General features: G+C 44.2%; 1 protein-coding gene across 1 annotated transcript in view; it reads right to left on the reverse strand.

Annotated features, from left to right (window-relative positions):
* LOC101850949 (alpha-2-macroglobulin) overlaps positions 1-6,523 on the reverse strand; it is a gene marked incomplete in the record, with an annotated part of 114,121 nt that overhangs the window by 86,777 nt on the left and 20,821 nt on the right.

Below are 6,523 nucleotides of genomic sequence, written 5' to 3' on the forward strand. Positions count from 1 at the left end.
CAACAATCCAACGTCACCAAGTCCAAGGCCAGCTGCCCCAACAACCGACCATACTTTCTCCGACTTCCTCAAAGTACCAGAGACAGAGAATTTCAAACACAATTACAGTATTATACTGTTATTATATTAATTCTTTTTAAAATTATAACTAGGCATGTCCGATATAAGCTCGCCTGGTTCGAGCAGTGTTGACAAAACTGATGACTGGTTTTAATTTCAAGTGCTTTTACATGTAACGGACCCACTTGATTTGAGCAATTGATTCTTTTTTCCCTAAATGCCTTCACTATTTCGTCTGCTTGTTTGAGCATGGAGAAGCATATCCACACAATAATATTACTGGCCATTTAATACTGGGGAAAAGTAAGAGAGACAGACAGAAGCAGAATACAGTAGAGGGAAAGTTAAGAGGTACAGTGGCGCCCCCAAACCACCCGCGTACGGATACTGTTTCGTTGAAGGATACCAAGTATTAATATCGTTAGTTAGAAAGCGTTCTAGACCATAGTGATGATCACGACAATCCACTTTTGTTGTCCCTAGTCGTTGTGGAGAAATGAATTACAGGTTGCTATTGATGTTAATGTGACACGCTCCCACCCCCGCCCAACGTCTATACATGTAGCTGCGAATGGCAACACATAAAGAGGTAAACCACACATGAAGATGAATCAAGAATATCAGTCTAGAAGAATGAGGCAGCTTCAGCTTTTAAAGAGAGAGCATGCTAAGTTTAGCCACATTATTACTGATCATCTTACTCTGAATCCTACTTCCATCTCAGCGTGGCGAGCAGGAGGCAACACGTATCAGAATTATGTCAATAACGAGGTATGTACGGAGCGCTCAAATCAAGCGCAGCCTACGTTGATTTTTATCTGATCAGCGCTCAGAAAAAGGACTTTATGTTCCCCAACACATGACATTGAATCGAGTGCAGTGGCTAACTGGCGTCTGTAGTGTAATAAGGGGTGCCCACGACGGATGGGATCGGGTCGATCGCCCGACTCGGTCTCCTCAAAAACAAACAAACTAGTTTTTCATTTTCAGGCGATCAGCCCGATCCAGCCGTAGTGGGCACCCCGTATAACAGTTACAGTCTTCGTCACCTCCGGCAAAAGACGTAAGTTTGATTCCCGCGATCGGGAGTCTGTTTTGTTGTGTGTGTGTGTGGGGGGGGGGGTTGTTTGTTTGCTTGTTTATTTGTTGTAGGGTTGTTGTTTTTCAAATATCCCCGCCTACCCGCTGGGATGGTGTACCCCACTCAGTTCAAGTTGGTCCTGACAGGCAGAATTGAAACAGCCCGATTCCAAATTGGTCACTTACAATAACGATGACAATTACATGTGGGGTCAGGCATCCTGGGCACAATATTGGGAAGAAAGACGAGAAGATTCGTGACAATTTAAACCGAGTTAATTTGAAACACAGCCTTTGTGAGACCCTTTCGACACGAGTTATGAGATCGTGACGACTGCCTCTGGCGGTTCTACTATGGTAACAATAGCTGAAATTTGAAATAGAACTCGTGGCCTGTCTAGTAGTTAGCATCACAAAAACACAATGTAATTTGTCGTTCACTTTCTGGAGGAGTAAAGTTCCCATGTCGTATCTGAATGCTGGGTACTTAAACATCGGAGGTCCAGATAATTATGACATAAGATGAAAACCCAAGAACGCTGCGCGTGTCCGTTTTGTAGGCGAGAAGGCGAGGTGTGTGTGTGTGTGTGTGTGTGTGTGTGTGTGTGAGAGAGAGAGAGAGTGTGTGTGTGTGTGTGTGTGTGCGCGCGTGCGTGCGTGTGTGTGTGTGTGAGCGTACGTACTTGTACGAGCATGCGTGTGTGCGAACGTGTGTGTGTGTGTGCGTGCATGCGTGCGTGCGTGCGTGCGTGCGTGCGTGCGTGCGTGCGTGCGTGCGTGCGTGCATGCGTGTGTGCGTGTGTGTGTGTGTGTGTGTGTGTGTATACTACATATGTATATGTATATATATATATATATATATATATATATATATAGAGAGAGAGAGAGAGAGAGAGAGAGAGAGAGAGAGAGAGAGAGAGAGAGATAGAGAGAGAGAGAGGGGGGGGGGGAGAAAGAGAACAGAAGATCCAACGGTTTTGAAGGCGGTACCAGTAAGTGCTGTGGAGCGCATAAGGGCGTGGACAAGGCACAAAAGAAGTTCTGGCCATCCACTGCAGCCTGGCAGTCTCAATGCGTAACAGTCTCCGTGCCACTGGGTAAAGGCTTCCAAGGCCGAAAGAGTGGGACTGCCACCGTGTAACGACAGCTCCACTTTAAGCAAAGTAGGTTCATTCTACTGCTCATCACCATCTTCATCATCCGCACAATCACTCCAAAGCCCTGCGGCAATAGGCAATTGGCGAAAATAACAGGAGCAGTGAGCCCTGGCAGTTATAGTTATAGTCACAAACCTGCACGCAGGCAGCCATCGACCAAGTGGTCGTCTGACTCCTGACAGTGGCGGCATGATCTCTCGGCAGCACTCAGCGGCGACAGGGCAGCCTCTCAAGGACTGCACTGCCCACCCTCAGGGAGGGAGGGGTTTAGAAAAGGTGACCAAAACATATGCCTGCCAATCAAGACAGACTCACCCGTTTTGCGGTCGAAAACAACAAAAAAGAAAAAGAAAGATAATCCTTGGATCCTGGAATGCCAGAACTCTCCTCGACAGAGATAAAACCAACAGACCTGAAGGAAGAACCGCCCTCATGGCGAGAGAACTCCAACACTACAACATTGACATCGCTGCACTTAGTGAGACGCGTCTTCCAGATGAGGGCTCACTAAAGAAAGAAGGTGGTGGCTATACCTATTTTTGGAAAGGAAAACCACAGACAAAGGAACGAATTCACGGAGTTGGCTTAGCCATCAGATCAGCTCTCTTGAAGAGCCTTCCTGCTCTACCAGTCGGAATCAACAAGCGCTTAATGAAGCCCCGCGTCCCCCTCAGCAAGTCCAGACATGCCACAATCATCAGAGCTTACGCCCCCACACTCTCAGGCTCGGATGACGGAAAGGAACAATTTTACCAACAGCTAACTGAGATCATTCAATCCACTCAAAAGAACGACAAGATTGTCCTGCTAGGTGACTTCAATGCCCGCGTAGGAAAAGATAACAGCAGCTGGGAGAGCGTTCTAGGGCCTCATGGAGTGGGAAGAGTCAACAAAAATGGTCTCCTCCTCCTCAGTATGTGCGTGGAACATGGTCTGGGCATCACAAACACCCTTTTCAGAAAGGCTGAAAAGTTCACGGCTACTTGGATGAACCCCTGATCGAATCATTGGCACATGATCGATTACGTCATTGTACGCCAGAGAGACAGAAAGGATGTCTACCAGACCAGAGTCAAGAGATGGGCCAACTGCTGGAGAGACCATCCATCAGTGAAAACTGTCATTGACATGCACATCCAGCCACTTTACCGAAAAAAGCTAAAGAACTGCAGAGTCTCCTCCAACACAACAAAGCTTGAAAGCGCATTCTACAAAAACAACAACAACAAAACAACAATAACAATAATAATAACAACAACAACAACAATAATAATAATAATAATAATAAATAAGATTGCATTTATATAGCGCTCTATCCCATACTACATGTAGAATAAGCTCTAGGTTTACACTAATCACATAATCATTTACACAAGAAAAAAAAATTACACTGAAGCAAGAAAAACCAGTCTAACCACATGAAGAAGAACTTTCACAACCACACATTAACTATACACGAAAGGACAGTGAACAAAAAAAAGTATAAATATATATACATGTATATATATATATATATATATATATATATATATATATATATATATATATATATATATATATATATATATATATATATATATATAATATGTACGTGTATATTACAAAATCAGAGCTTACTAACACACTATAACTAACAATTGAACAAATGAGTCTTGAGCAATCTACTCAGGTTCCTAACCCTAAACCAAACCCTACCCATAGGCCTAACCCAAAAAAGAACCTGCAACAGCCTTCATGTAAAAAGGCCGGCTCAAGTTTTAAAAAAAAATTTAAAATAAAAAGCACACTCCAAAACAAACAAGCCTACATTGCTATAAAAAGAGTTTGATACAATAATGCATAGGATAGGAATATGAATCCTCCATATAGATCTCTAGATCTAGTTATATTATAGATCTAGTGATCTAAATAAATCTAGATCTAGATCTAGATCTTGTAGAACAAGTGAATAGGAAAAGGCCTTGAACGAGAAATCCGCATCCGATTCCAAACAGATGGACTCAGCTGAGTCTAGATCTAGATCTAGATAAAGATTAGATCTTTATTCTAAGTAAATAATTTACGCACCCGATGAAATGCGTTTTACCAACATTAATATTACAGCACAACCTATAATAGGGTTTGACACAATAGAATTGGAATATGAATCCTCCATTGAGGTCTATAATGATCTATAAATCTAGATCTAGATCTAGATCAAGTAGAATTTGCAAGTGAGTCGGAATCGAAAGAATCCACATGATCTGAAATATCAGTAAACAAACGAAATTCAAAATGGCCGCTCGAGTACGAAACTGAAAGTAGATAATTTAGGTCGTCGTACTTTTTCGTATTCGTATCTACTACTCAGGTTCCGACAATTATGTCGGAAACGCCGACGTCGGCAGTCGGCGGTCGGCAAGAAAACGAAAGTGCCGACAAAGCCGACGGGAGAAAAAGGGGGCGCTGGCAGTCGGCCAAGCCTCGCACTACGCACATTGACTGATACAGGGGGGGCCTAGCGATAGCATCGGTCGGCTCGCGGGTCGGATCGCGATTGTCGGATTTCAGATGGTTATCGGCACACATGCAGGTCTAAACAGGCCCCTCAGCCCTGGAAACCTTTCATGACATCTTGCTACAGATCTGGGAAGAAGAGCAAATGCCTGCTGATTTCAAAGACACGCTCATAGTTGCGCTGTACAAGAACAAAGGCAGTAAAGTGGACGGCGGAAACTACAGAAGCATCTCCCTTCTCTCCATAGCAGGAAAAATATTTGCAAGGGCTATCCTCAACAGACTGAAGTGATAACCATCTCAGAAAGGATCATACCAGAGGTTCAGTGCGGCTTTAGGCCAGGGAGAAGCACTGTGAACATGATCTTTGTTATGACACAAATTCAAGAAAAGTGCACAGAGCAGAATACATGAATGCCTCTTTACTCAATTTTTATTGACTTTACCAAGGCTTTCGACACGGTCAACAGAGAAGCACTGTGGACTGTCCTGGAACGGACTGGCTGCCCTCCCAAGTTCCTAAAGATTATAAAGCTCTTCCACACAGGCATGAGTGGGAAAGTTCTTGCAAGAGGCAACATGACTGACGAATTAAAAATTACAAATGGCGTCAAACAAGGCTGTTTCCTGACACTAGTACTCTTCAATAACTTCTTCAGCGCCATGCTTTCCCACGCCTGCAAGGACCTTGACAAGGGAATATGCCTAAATTATCGACTGGATGGCTCTCTTTTTTTATCTACGTCGCCTACAAGCCATAATAAAAACCAGCAAAAAACTCCTTCAGGAGGCGCTCTTCGCCGATGACTGCTCCTTGAATGCCCACTTTTAAATGGACCTGCTCAATCACTTCGCAGAAGCCTCAAAGTTTTTTGGGCTTACAATAAGCATCGGGAAAACTGAAGTTCTTCACCGGCCTGCCCCACAAATTAAACCGCTGTCTTCAAGCAGCACTATCAATGGCAACAGCCTGAAGAACACCAAGAACTTTAAATACCTTGGAAGTATCATCTCCGCAGACGCGCCATCGATCAGGAAATTGATTCACGAATCAGCAAAGCTAGCCAAGCTCTCTCTAGACTGGAAAATAAGGTACTAAAACAACACAATATCCGGCTGTCCACAAAAATCAAAGTGTAAAAAACCGTTGTGCTTTCTTCCCTCCTCTACGGTTCGGAGACCTGGACACTCTACAGGAAGCACATCAACAAATTAGAGCAGTTCCACAAAAGGGCTCTCCGCAGCATACTTGGCATCCGGTGGCACAACCGAATCTCCAACATTGAGGTCCTCAACCGATCCAGCTCACAAAGCATAGAAAGCATGCATGGAAGACTACAGAATGCCAAAAACAAATGCTGTACGAGCGGCAAAAGAAATCTCGGGAGGCCAAAAAAGCAGTTCAAAGACACGATACAGGAAAACCTCCAATTTGCACAGGTTACCCTCGAAGAACTCAAAAGAACTGCCAATGAAAGGAACACCTGGAGCAGGGCCGTCCGTCGTGCCAGCAGAAACAGCGATACGAACTAGTACTACAGGGAGAAGCTGACTATGAGAAGAGAGAGGAGACATAATCCGACCACCCCAACCACGACATTCCAGTGTCCCCAGTGCAACAGGCATTGTATATCAAGGATCGGATAGCACAGCCACATGTGCGTCCACATACGAGCTGCAGGATTTAATCGTCATCTTCGGCAACGAAGGACTACCTACAATATATTATA

Source organism: Aplysia californica, unplaced genomic scaffold (genome assembly GCF_000002075.1).
Source record: "Aplysia californica isolate F4 #8 unplaced genomic scaffold, AplCal3.0 scaffold00133, whole genome shotgun sequence".
NCBI lineage: Eukaryota > Metazoa > Mollusca > Gastropoda > Aplysiida > Aplysiidae > Aplysia > Aplysia californica.